This window comes from Rutidosis leptorrhynchoides, chromosome 1, assembly GCF_046630445.1.
Source record: "Rutidosis leptorrhynchoides isolate AG116_Rl617_1_P2 chromosome 1, CSIRO_AGI_Rlap_v1, whole genome shotgun sequence".
Classification (NCBI taxonomy): Eukaryota; Viridiplantae; Streptophyta; class Magnoliopsida; order Asterales; family Asteraceae; genus Rutidosis; species Rutidosis leptorrhynchoides.
The window spans coordinates 415,282,253-415,296,704 of record NC_092333.1 but is presented as its reverse complement, the minus strand read 5'-3'; positions in this window follow the sequence as shown (position 1 = coordinate 415,296,704).

Below are 14,452 nucleotides of genomic sequence, written 5' to 3'. Positions count from 1 at the left end.
ATTTCGTTGCGAGGTTTTGACCTCTATAAGAGACGTTTTTCAAAGACTGCATTCATTTTTAAAACAACCATAACCTTAATTTTATCAATAAAGGTTTAAAAAAAACATTATGTAGATTATCAAATAATGATAATCTAAAATATACTGTTTACACACGACCATTACATAATGGTTTACAATAGAAATATATTACATCGACATATGTTTCTTGAATGCAGTTTTTAAACAATATCATACAAACATGGACTCCAATTCTTGTCCTTATTTTAGTATGCAACAGCGGAAGCTCTTAGTATTCACCTGAGAATAAACATGCTTTAAACGTCAACAAAAATGTTGGTGAGTTATAGGTTTAACCTATATATATATCAAATCGTAAAAATAGACCACAAGTTTTCATATTTCAATACACATCCCATACATAGAGATAAAAATCATTCATATGGTGAACACCTGGTAACCGACATTAACAAGATGCATATATAAGAATATCCCCATCATTCCGGGACACCCTTCGGATATGATATAAATTTTGAAGTACTAAAGCATCCGGTACTTTGGATGGGGTTTGTTAGGCCCAATAGATCTATCTTTAGGATTCGCGTCAATTAGGGTGTCTGTTCCCTAATTCTTAGATCACCAGACTTAATAAAAAGGGGCATATTCGATTTCAATAATTCAACCATAGAATGTAGTTTCACGTACTTGTGTCTATTTTGTAAATCATTTATAAAACCTGCATGTATTCTCATCCCAAAAATATTAGATTTTAAAAGTGGGACTATAACTCACTTTCACAGATATTTCCTTCCTCGGAAATAAGACTTGGCCACGGATCGATTCACGAACCTATACAAATATGTACATATATATCAAAGTATGATCAAAATATAATTACAACCATTTTTATTATGTTTTAAAGATTTGAGTGTATTAAGTCAGCTGTCCTCGTTAGTAACCTACAACTAGTTGTCCACAGTTAGATGTACAGAAATAAATTGATATATATTATCTTGAATCAATCCACAACCCAGTGTATACACGTCTCAGGCTAGATCACAACTCAAAGTATATATATTTTTGGAATCAACCTCAACCCTGTATAGCTAACTCCAACATTACTGCATATAGAGTGTCTATGGTTGTTCCAAATAATATATATACATGGGTCGATATGTTATGTCAAAACATTTGCATACGTGTCTATGGTATCCCAAGATTACATAATATATTAAAATACATGTATAATACAATATAAGTTAGCTAGGATATGATTTATATAGATTTGTTAAACATTTCCTGTAGTTAAAATAATCAAAAAATATCCAATCTTGTTTTACCCATAACTTCTTCATTTTAAATCCGTTTTGAGTGAATCCAATTACTATGGTTTCATATTGAACTTAAGTTTATGAATCTATACAGAAAAAGGATAAGTTTATAGTCAGAATTATAGGTTACAAGTCATTTTTATAAAGGTAGTCATTTCAGTCGAAAGAACTGAAATGTCCCGTTCTTATTGTTTAAAAACGTTCCATATTAATTGATTTCGTTGCGAGGTTTTGACCTCTATACGAGACGTTTTTCAAAGACTGCATTCATTTTTAAAACAAACCATAACCTTTATTTCATAAATAAAGGTTTAAAAAGCTTTACGTAGATTATCAAATAATGATAATCTAAAATATCCTGTTTACACACGACCATTACATAATGGTTTACAATACAAATATGTTACATCGAAATCAGTTTCTTGAATGCAGTTTTTACACAATATCATACAAACATGGACTCCAAATCTTGTCCTTATTTTAGTATGCAACAGCGGAAGCTCTTAGTATTCACCTGAGAATAAACATGCTTTAAACGTCAACAAAAATGTTGGTGAGTTATAGGTTTAACCTACACATATCAAATCATAACAATAGACCACAAGATTTCATATTTCAATACACATCCCATACATAGAGATAAAAATCATTCATATGGTGAACACCTGGTAACCGACATTAACAAGATGCATATATAAGAATATCCCCATCATTCCGGGACACCCTTCGGATATGATATAAATTTCGAAGTACTAAAGCATCCGGTACTTTAGATGGGGTTTGTTAAGCCCAATAGATCTATCTTTAGGATTCGCGTCAATTAGGGTGTCTGTTCCCTAATTCTTAGATTACCAGACTTAATAAAAAGGGGCATATTCGATTTCGATAATTCAACCATAGAATGTAGTTTCACGTACTTGTGTCTATTTTGTAAATCATTTATAAAACCTGCATGTATTCTCATCCCAAAAATATTAGATTTTAAAAGTGGGACTATAACTCACTTTCACAGATTTTTACTTCGTCGGGAAGTAAGACTTGGCCACTGGTTGATTCACGAACCTATAACAATATATACATATATATCAAAGTATGTTCAAAATTATATTTACAACACTTTTAATATATTTTGATGTTTTAAGTTTATTAAGTCAGCTGTCCTCGTTAGTAACCTACAACTAGTTGTCCATAGTTAGATGTACATAAATAAATCGATAAATATTATCTTGAATCAATCCACGACCCAGTGTATACGTATCTCAGTATTGATCACAACTCAAACTATATATATTTTGGAATCAACCTCAACCCTGTATAGCTAACTCCAACATTCACATATAGAGTGTCTATGGTTGTTCCGAAATATATATAGATGTGTCGACATGATAGGTCGAAACATTGTATACGTGTCTATGGTATCTCAAGATTACATAATATACAATACAAGTTGATTAAGTTATGGTTGGAATAGATTTGTTACCATTTTCACGTAGCTAAAATGTGAAAAATTATCCAATTTTGTTTTACCCATAACTTCTTTATTTTAAATCCGTTTTGAGTGAATCAAATTGCTATGGTTTCATATTGAACTATATTTTATGAATCTAAACAGAAAAAGTATGGGTTTATAGTCGGAAAAATAAGTTACAAGTCGTTTTTGTAAAGGTAGTCATTTCAGTCGAAAGAACGACGTCTAGATGATCATTTTAGAAAACATACTTCCACTTTGAGTTTAACCATAATTTTTGGATATAGTTTCATGTTCATAATAAAAATCATTTTCCCAGAATAATAATTTTTAAATCAAAGTTTATCATAGTTTTAAATTAACTAACCCAAAACAGCCCGCGGTGTTCTACGACGGCGTAAATCCGATTTTACGGTGTTTTTCGTGTTTTCAGGTTTTAAATCATTAAGTTAGCATATCATATAGATATAGAACATGTGTTTAGTTGATTTTAAAAGTCAAGTTAGAAGGATTAACTTTTATTTGCGAACAAGTTTAGAATTAACTAAACTATGTTCTAGTGATTACAAGTTTAAACCTTCAAATAAGATAGCTTTATATGTATGAATCGAATGATGTTATGAACATCATTACTACCTCAAGTTCCTTGGATAAACCTATTGGAAATGGGAAAAATAGATCTAGCTTCAAAGGATCCTTGGATGGCTTGAAAGTTCTTGAAGCAGAATCATGACACGAAAACAATTTCAAGTAAGATTTCCACTCGAAATAAGATTGTTATAGTTATAGAATTGAATTAAAGTTTGAATATGATTATTACCTTGTATTAGAAAGATAACCTACTGTAAGTAACAAAGGTTTCTTGATCTTGGATGATTACTTGGAATGGATTTAGAAAACTTGGAAGTAAACTTGCAATCTTGGAAGTATTCTTGATTTTGTGAAACTAGAACTTTTGGAATTTATGAAGAACACTCAGAACTTGAAGACAGAACTTGAGAGAGATCAATTAGATGAAGAAAATTGAAGAATGAAAGTGTTTGTAGGAGTTTTTGGTCGTTGGTGTATGGATTAGATATAAAGGATATGTAATTTTGTTTTCATGTAAATAAGTCATGAATGATTACTCATATTTTTGTAATTTTATGAGATATTTCATGCTAGTTGCCAAATGATGGTTCCCACATGTGTTAGGTGACTCACATGGGCTGCTAAGAGCTGATCATTGGAGTGTATATACCAATAGTACATACATCTAAAAGCTGTGTATTGTACGAGTACGAATACGGGTGCATACGAGTAGAATTGTTGATGAAACTGAATGAGGATGTAATTGTAAGCATTTTTGTTAAGTAGAAGTATTTTGATAAGTGTCTTGAAGTCTTTCAAAAGTGTATGAATACATATTAAAACACTACATGTATATACATTTTAACTGAGTCGTTAAGTCATCGTTAGTCGTTACATGTAAATGTTGTTTTGAAACCTTTAGGTTAACGATCTTGTTGAATGTTGTTAACCCATTGTTTATTATAACAAATGAGATGTTAATATTTATTTCTTGTAATCATCCAACCTCAAGAAATCTTTATTTCTTACCGTAGGTTATCATTCTAATACAAGGTAATAATCATATTCAAACTTTGGTTCAATTTCTATAACTATAACAATCTTATTTCAAGTGATGATCTTACTTGAACTTGTTTTCGTGTCATGATTCTGCTTCAAGAACTTTGAGCCATCCAAGGATCCGTTGAAGCTAGATCCATTTTTATCTTTTCCAGTAGGTTTATCCAAGGAACTTAAGGTAGTAATGATGTTCATAACATCATTCGATTCATACATATAAAGCTATCTTATTCGAAGGTTTAAACTTGTAATCACTAGAACATAGTTTAGTTAATTCTAAACTTGTTCGCAAATAAAAGTTAATCCTTCTAACTTGACTTTTAAAATCAACTAAACACATGTTCTATATCTATATTATATGCTAACTTAATGATTTAAAACCTGGAAACACGAAAAACACCGTAAAACCGGATTTACGCAGTCGTAGTAACACCGCGGGCAGTTTTGGGTTAGTTAATTAAAAACTATGATAAACTTTGATTTAAAAGTTGTTATTCTGAGAAAATGATTTTTATTATGAACATGAAACTATATCCAAAAATTATGATTAAACTCAAAGTGGAAGTATGTTTTCTAAAATGGTCATCTAGACGTCGTTCTTTTGACTGAAATAACTACCTTTACAAAAACGACTTGTAACTTATTTTTACGACCATAAACCTATACTTTTTCTGTTTAAATTCATAAAATAGAGTTCAATATGAAACCATAGCAATTTGATTCACTCAAAACGGATTTAAAATGAAGAAGTTATGGGTAAAACAAGATTGGATAATTTTTCTCATTTTAGCTACGTGAAAATTGGTAACAAATCTATTCCAACCATAACTTAATCAAATTGTATTGTATATTATGTAATCTTGAGATACCATAGACACGTATACAATGTTTTGACCTATCATGTCGACACATCTATATATATTTCGGAACAACCATAGACACTCTATATGTGAATGTTGGAGTTAGCTATACAGGGTTGAGGTTGATTCCAAAATATATATAGTTTGAGTTGTGATCAATACTGAGATACGTATACACTGGGTCGTGGATTGATTCAAGATAATATTTATCGATTTATTTATGTACATCTAACTATGGACAACTAGTTGTAGGTTACTAACGAGGACAGCTGACTTAATAAACTTAAAACATCAAAATATATTAAAAGTGTTGTAAATATAATTTTGAACATACTTTGATATATATGTATATATTGTTATAGGTTCGTGAATCAACCAGTGGCCAAGTCTTACTTCCCGACGAAGTAAAAATCTGTGAAAGTGAGTTATAGTCCCACTTTTAAAATCTAATATTTTTGGGATGAGAATACATGCAGGTTTTATAAATGATTTACAAAATAGACACAAGTACGTGAAACTACATTCTATGGTTGAATTATCGAAATCGAATATGCCCCTTTTTATTAAGTCTGGTAATCTAAGAATTAGGGAACAGACACCCTAATTGACGCGAATCCTAAAGATAGATCTATTGGGCTTAACAAACCCCATCTAAAGTACCGGATGCTTTAGTACTTCGAAATTTATATCATATCCGAAGGGTGTCCCGGAATGATGGGGATATTCTTATATATGCATCTTGTTAATGTCGGTTACCAGGTGTTCACCATATGAATGATTTTTATCTCTATGTATGGGATGTGTATTGAAATATGAAATCTTGTGGTCTATTGTTATGATTTGATATGTGTAGGTTAAACCTATAACTCACCAACATTTTTGTTGACGTTTAAAGCATGTTTATTCTCAGGTGAATACTAAGAGCTTCCGCTGTTGCATACTAAAATAAGGACAAGATTTGGAGTCCATGTTTGTATGATATTGTGTAAAAACTGCATTCAAGAAACTGATTTCGATGTAACATATTTGTATTGTAAACCATTATGTAATGGTCGTGTGTAAACAGGATATTTTAGATTATCATTATTTGATAATCTACGTAAAGCTTTTTAAACCTTTATTTATGAAATAAAGGTTATGGTTTGTTTTAAAAATGAATGCAGTCTTTGAAAAACGTCTCGTATAGAGGTCAAAACCTCGCAACGAAATCAATTAATATGGAACGTTTTTAAACAATAAGAACGGGACATTTCATATACCAATAGTACATACATCTAAAAGCTGTGTATTGTACGAGTACGAATACGGGTGCATACGAGTAGAATTGTTGATGAAACTGAACGAGGATGTAATTGTAAGCATTTTTGTTAAGTAGAAGTATTTTGATAAGTGTCTTGAAGTCTTTCAAAAGTGTATGAATACATATTAAAACACTACATGTATATACATTTTAACTGAGTCGTTAAGTCATCGTTAGTCGTTACATGTAAATGTTGTTTTGAAACCTTTAGGTTAACGATCTTGTTGAATGTTGTTAACTCATTGTTTATTATAACAAATGAGATGTTAAATTGTTATATTATCATGATATTATGATATATAATATATCTTAGTATGATATATATACAGTTAAATGTCGTTACAACGATAATCGTTACATATATGTCTCGTTTCGAAATCACTAAGTTAGTAATCTTATTTTTACATATGTATTTCATTGTTAATACACTTAATAATATATTTACTTATCATTTACCATAATTAACCAAGTGTATCAATATCTTAATATGATTCATATGTACCTAGTAAGACGTTGTTATAACGATAATCGTTATATATATCGTTTTCGAGTTTCTTAAATTAATAGTCTCATTTTTATGTATATAACTCATTGTTAAAATACCTAATGAGATACATACTTATAATAAAATCATGTTAACTATATATATAACCATATATATGTCATCGTATAGTTTTTACAAGTTTTAACGTTCGTGAATCACCGATCAACTTGGGTGGTCAATTGTCTATATGAAACCTATTTCAATTAATCAAGTCTTAACAAGTTTGATTACTTAACATGTTGGAAACACTTAATCATGTAAATAACAATTTCATTTAATATATATATAAACATGGAAAAGTTCGGGTCACTACAGTACCTACCCGTTAAATAAATTTCGTCCCGAAATTTTAAGCAGTTGGAGGTGTTGACGTATCTTATGGAAATAAATGCGGGTATTTCTTCTTCATCTGATCTTCACGCTCCCAGGTGAACTCGGGTCCTCTACGAGCATTCCATCGAACCTTAACAATCGGTATCTTGTTTTGTTTAAGTCTCTTAACCTCACGATCCATTATTTCGACGGGTTCTTCAATGAATTGAAGTTTTTCATTGATTTGGATTTCGTCCAACAGAATAGTGAGATCTTCTTTAGCAAAACATTTCTTCAAATTTGAGACGTGGAAAGTGTTATGTACAGCCGTGAGTTGTTGAGGTAGCTCCAGTTGGTAAGCTACTGGTCCGACACGATCTATAATCTTGAATGGTCCAATGTACCTTGGATTTAGTTTCCACCGTTTACCAAATCGATCAACGCCTTTCCAAGGTGAAACCTTAAGCATGACCATTTCTCAAATTTCAAACTCTATATCTTTTCTTTTACTGTCCGCATAGCTCTTTTGTCGACTCTGGGCGGTTTTCAATCTTTGTTGAATTTGGATGATTTTCTCGGTAGTTTCTTGTATTATCTCCGGACCCGTAATCTGTCTATCCCCCACTTCACTCCAACAAATTGGAGACCTGCACTTTCTACCATAAAGTGCTTCAAACGGCACCATCTCAATGCTTGAATGGTAGCTGTTGTTGTAGGAAAATTCTGCTAACGGTAGATGTCGATCCCAACTGTTTCCGAAATCAATAACACAAGCTTGTAGCATGTCTTCAAGTGTTTGTATCGTCCTTTCGCTCTACCCATCAGTTTGTGGATGATAGGCAGTACTCATGTCTAGACGAGTTCCCAATGCTTGCTGTAATGTCTGCCAGAATCTTGAAATAAATCTGCCATCCCTATCAGAGATAATAGAGATTGGTATTCCATGTCTGGAGACGACTTCCTTCAAATACAGTCGTGCTAACTTCTCCATCTTGACATCTTCTCTTATTGGCAGGAAGTGTGCTGACTTGGTGAGACGATCAACTATTACCCAAATAGTATCATAACCACTTGCAGTCCTTGGCAATTTAGTAATGAAATCCATGGTAATGTTTTTCCATTTCCATTCCGGGATTTCAGGTTGTTGTAGTAGACCTGATGGTTTCTGATGTTCAGCTTTGACCTTAGAACACGTCAAACATTCTCCTACATATTTAGCAATATCGGCTTTCATACCTGGCCACCAAAAATGTTTCTTAAGATCCTTGTACATCTTCCCCGTTCCAGGATGTATTGAGTATCTGGTTTTATGAGCTTCTCTAAGTACCATTTCTCTTATATCTCCAAATTTTGGTACCCAAATTCTTTCAGCCCTATACCGGGTTCCGTCTTCCCGAATATTAAGATGCTTCTCCGATCCTTTGGGTATTTCATCCTTTAAATTTCCCTCTTTTAAAACTCCTTGTTGCGCCTCCTTTATTTGAGTAGTAAGGTTAGTGTGAATCATTATATTCATAGATTTTACTCGAATGGGTTCTCTGTCCTTTCTGCTTAAGGCGTCGGCTACCACATTTGCCTTCCCCGGGTGGTAACGAATCTCAAAGTCGTAATCATTCAACAATTCAATCCACCTACGCTGCCTCATATTCAGTTGTTTCTGATTAAATATGTGTTGAATACTTTTGTGGTCGGTATATATAATACTTTTGACCCCATATAAGTAGTGCCTCCAAGTCTTTAATACAAAAACAACCGCGCCTAATTCCAAATCATGCGTCATATAATTTTGCTCGTGAATCTTCAATTGTCTAGACGCATAAGCAATCACCTTCGTCCATTGCATTAATACACAACCGAGACCTTGCTTTGATGCGTCACAATAAATAAGAAAATCATCATTCCCTTCAGGCAATGACAATATAGGTGACGTAGTTAGCTTTTTCTTCAATAATTGAAACGCCTTCTCTTGTTCATCCTTCCATTCAAATTTCTTCCCTTTATGCGTTAATGCAGTCAATGGTTTTGCTATTTTGGAGAAATCTTGAATGAATCTTCTGTAGTAACCAGCCAATCCTAAAAATTGACGTATATGCTTCGGAGTTTTTGGGGTTTCCCACTTTTCAACGGTTTCGATCTTTGCCGGGTCCACCTGGATACCTTCTTTGTTCACTATGTGACCGAGGAATTGAACTTCTTCCAACCAAAACGCACACTTTGAAAACTTAGCGTACAGTTTTTCTTTCCTCAATACCTCTAGCACTTTTCTCAAATGTTCTTCGTGCTCTTGATCATTCTTTGAGTAAATAAGTATGTCATCGATGAAAACAATGACAAACTTGTCAAGATATGGCCCACACACTCGGTTCATAAGGTCCATGAACACAGCTGGTGCGTTAGTCAATCCAAACGGCATAACCATAAACTCGTAATGACCATAACGCGTCCTAAAAGCAGTTTTTGGAATATCATCCTCCTTTACTCGCATTTGATGATATCCAGAACGTAAATCGATCTTTGAATAAACCGACGAGCCTTGTAGTTGATCAAATAAGTCGTCAATTCTCGGCAGTGGATAACAGTTTTTGATGGTAAGTTTGTTCAACTCTCTGTAGTCAATATACAACCTAAATGTACCATTATTCTTCTTGACAAACAAAATAGGAGCTCCCCATGGTGATGTGCTTGGTCGAATGAAACCACGTTCTAATAGTTCTTGCAGTTGGCTTTGTAGTTCTTTCATCTTGCTGGGTGCGAGTCTATAAGGAGCACGAGCTATTGGTGCAGCTCCTGGTACAAGATCTATTTGAAATTCAACAGATCGATGTGGAGGTAGTCCCGGTAATTCTTTCAGAAATACATCGGGAAAGTCTTTTGCGACGGGAACATCATTGATGCTCTTTTCTTCAGTTTATACTTTCTCGACGTGTGCTAGAACAGCATAGCAACATTTTCTTATTAGTTTTTGTGCCTTTAAATTACTAATAAGATGTAGCTTCATGTTGCCCTTTTCTCCGTACACCATTAAGGCTTCTCCTTCTTCTCGTACAATGCGAATTGCATTTTTTTAACATACGATCTCTGCTTTCACCTTCTTCAGCCAGTCCATGCCAACTATTACATCAAAACTCCCTAACTTTACTGGTATCAAATCAATCTTAAATATTTCGCTACCCAGTTTAATTTCTCGATTCCGGCATATATTATCTGCTGAAATTAATTTACCGTTTGCTAATTCGAGTAAAAATTTACTATCCAACGGCGTCAATGGACAACTTAATTTAGCACAAAAATCTCTACTCATATAGCTTCTATCCGCACCCGAATCAAATAAAACGTAAGCAGATTTATTGTCAATAAGAAATGTACCCGTAACAAGCTCCGGGTCTTCCTGTGCCTCTCCCGCATTAATATTGAAAACTCTTCCGCGGCCTTGTCCATTCGTGTTCTCCTGGTTCGGGCAATTTCTAATAATGTGGCCCGGTTTTCCACATTTATAACAAACTACATTGGTATAACTTGCTCCGACACTACTTGCTCCGCCATTACTCGTTCCGACACCATTTGTTCCTTTCATTCTGTTAACCCCTGGTCCGTAGACCTCACATTTTGCCGCGCTATGACCATTTCTTTTACACTTGTTGCAAAATTTGGTGCAGAACCTCGAGTGATACTTTTCACACCTTTGGCATAGCTGCTTCTGATTGTTGTTGTTGTTGTTGCGGTTGTTATTGTTGTTGGGATGATTGTTGTAGTTGCTGTTGTTGTTGTTGTTGTTGTTGTTGTTGTTGTTGTTGTTGTTGTTGTTGTTGCTGTTGTTGTTGTTGGGCCATTTGTTGTAGTTGCGATTGATGTTGCGATTGTTGGGATAATTGTTTCGATTATTATTGTAATTGATGATGTTGTTGTATTGGTGATTCTTATCACCATTTTCCTCCCACTTTCTTTTGACTTGCTTCACATTGGCCTCTTCATCCGTCTGTTCTTTAATTCTTTCCTCAATCTGGTTCACTAGTTTGTGAGCCATTCTACATGCCTGTTGTATGGAGGTGGGCTCGTGTGAACTTATATCTTCTTGGATTCTTTCCGGTAATCCTTTCACAAACGCGTCGATCTCCTCTTCCTCATCTTCGAACGCTCCCGGACACAATAGGCACAATTCTGTTAATCGTCTTTCGTACGTGGTAATATCAAATCCTTGGGTTCGTAACCCTCTAAGTTTTGTCTTGAGCTTATTGACCTCGGTTCTAGGACGGTACTTCTCGTTCATCAAGTGCTTGAATGCTGACCACGGTAGTGCGTACGCATCATCTTGTCCCACTTGCTCTAGATAGGTATTCCACCATGTTAACGCATAACCTGTGAAGGTATGCGTAGCGTACTTCACTTTGTCCTCTTCAGTACACTTACTTATGGCAAACACCGATTCGACCTTCTCGGTCCACCGTTTCAATCCGATCGGTCCTTCGGTTCCATCAAATTCTAAAGGTTTGCAGGCAGTAAATTCTTTGTAGGTGCATCCTACACGATTTCCTGTACTACTAGATCCAAGGTTATTGTTGGTATGTAGCGCAGCCTATACTGCGGCTATGTTTGAAGCTAGAAAAGTACGGAATTCCTCTTCATTCATATTCACGGTGTGTCGAGTAGTCGGTGCCATTTCCTTCAAAATAGTCAAATGAAACAAGTTAATCATACAGAATATTAAGAGTAGTTAATAGTATTTCGTAGCATAATATGAACTCATTTATAAAAGCTTTTTCTTCATATTAGCGTTTTATAAGTTTAAATTCGGGTAGTACCTACCCGTTAAGTTCATACTTAGTAGCTAATATACAATTCAACTACTACAATTCTATATGAAAAACTGATTATAATAATATTTCGCGTTCAAACTTTTATACAATATTTTACAAACTTACAATACCGCTTATTTTACATAAAGCATGAAATATAGCACACAATAACTTTGACACAAGATAGTTGTGAAGATAATTCTAGCTAGTACACAAGTCGTTCAGCAAAGGCAATAAAGACACGTAATTCATACGTCCAGAAACAAGTCATGCATTCTGGTTTTACTAGGACTACTTCCCATCCTTGGTCTTGTGGAACATAACCGTTATGGCCGTTGATAAGACAGCGTGTTGTAACGTCGTCAAAGGGACGAGGGTTACGTAATGACCAACAGTCTCGTAATAACCTAAAAACCTCATTTCTTACCCCAATTACCGACTCCGTCACTTGTGGGAATGTTTTGTTTAATAGTTGTAGCCCGATGTTCTTTTTCTCACTTTGGTGAGAAGCGAACATTACTAACCCGTAAGCATAGCATGCTTCTTTATGTTGCATGTTAGCTGCTTTTTCTAAATCATGAAGTCCTATATTCGGATACATTGAGTCAAAATAATTTCTTAACCCGTTGCGTAAAATAGCATTTGGGTTCCCCGCAATATATGCGTCAAAGTAAACACATCGTAACTTATGGGTTTCCCAATGTGATATCCCCCATCTTTCAAACGAAAGTCTCTTATAAACCAAGACATTCTTGGAACGTTCTTCGAATGTCTTACAAACTGATTTCGCCGTAAATAGTTGTGTCGAAGAATTCTGACCGACTCTAGACAAGATTTCATTAATCATGTCTCCGGGTAGGTCTCTTAAAATATTGGGTTGTCTATCCATTTTGTGTTTTTATACTGTAAAATAGACAAGAGTTAGATTCATAAAAAAAAATACTTATTAATACAAGCAATTTTTACATATATCATAAAGCATAAGCACACTATATTACATATATTACACCACACGAATACAACTATCTTATTCCAACTCTCTCATTTCTTCTTCTTCGGTTTTGGTTCGTTTTGCCAAGTTTCTAGGGATATATGATGTTCCCCTAATACTAGCTGTCGTTTTCCACAACGGTTTAGAAAAACCTGGTGGTTTAGAGGTTCCCGGGTCATTGTTACAACTTAAGGGCTTCGGGGGTTGACGATACATATAAAGTTCATCGGGGTTGGAATTAGATTTCTCTATTTTATGCACTTTCCCTTATTATTTTCTTTTGACTTTTTAAATTCAGTTGGGGTAATTTCTATAACATCATCGGAATTCTCATCGGAATCTGATTCATCGGAGAATTGGTAATCCTCCCAATATTTTGCTTCCTTGGCGGAAACACCATTGACCATAATTAACCTTGGTCGGTTGGTTGAGGATTTTCTTTTACTTAACCGTTTTATTATTTCCCCCACCGTTTCTATTTCCTCCTCCGATTCCTCCTCTTCCGGTTCTGATTCTTCTTCCGGTTCTGCTTCGGGAACTTGTGAATCAGTCCAATATATATTCGACTCTTCGTTATTATTAGTTGAGTCAATGGGATTTGTGCTAGATGTAGACATCTATCACACAATATCAAACATGTTAAGAGATTAATATATCACATAATATATACATGTTAATAATATATAGTTTCCAACAAAAATGTTAAGCAATCATTTTTAAAGAAAACACGGTCGAAGTCCAGACTCACTAATGCATCCTAACAAACTCGATAAGATACACTAATGCAAATTTTCTGGTTCTCTAAGACCAACGCTCGGATACCAACTGAAATGTCCCGTTCTTATTGATTAAAAACGTTCCATATTAATTGATTTCGTTGCGAGGTTTTGACCTCTATATGAGACGTTTTTCAAAGACTGCATTCATTTTTAAAACAAACCATAACCTTTATTTCATAAATAAAGGTTTAAAAAGCTTTACGTAGATTATCAAATAATGATAATCTAAAATATCCTGTTTACACACGACCATTACATAATGGTTTACAATACAAATATGTTACATCGAAATCAGTTTCTTGAATGCAGTTTTTACACAATATCATACAAACATGGACTCCAAATCTTGTCCTTACTTTAGTATGCAACAGCGGAAGCTCTTAGTATTCACCTGAGAATAAACATGCTTTAAACGTCAACAAAAATGTTGGTGAGTTATAGGTTT